Raw genomic sequence first — 238 nt, forward strand, 5'->3', positions numbered from 1 at the left:
GTATAAGTTTTTCTGAGCCATTGGATTATATGGATTGAGGCGCTAAGGTTGGCCTGTGATTAAAAGCTTTCTATGAAAATAATTAATAATATTGGTGCATTAACTCGGAAATAAAAGGTAGAAAATAGTGATCGAATCAGATTGTAAATAAAATATTTGTTATTGGAGTTGATGTAAGTGGGACCTATTGAATTATTTGTCCAATATTATTTGATGGAATAGAGATTTAAGGGATATA

This window comes from Curcuma longa, chromosome 17, assembly GCF_044706935.1.
Source record: "Curcuma longa cultivar G26 ecotype Majalengka, Jawa Barat chromosome 17, ITB_CL_G26_1.1, whole genome shotgun sequence".
NCBI lineage: Eukaryota > Viridiplantae > Streptophyta > Magnoliopsida > Zingiberales > Zingiberaceae > Curcuma > Curcuma longa.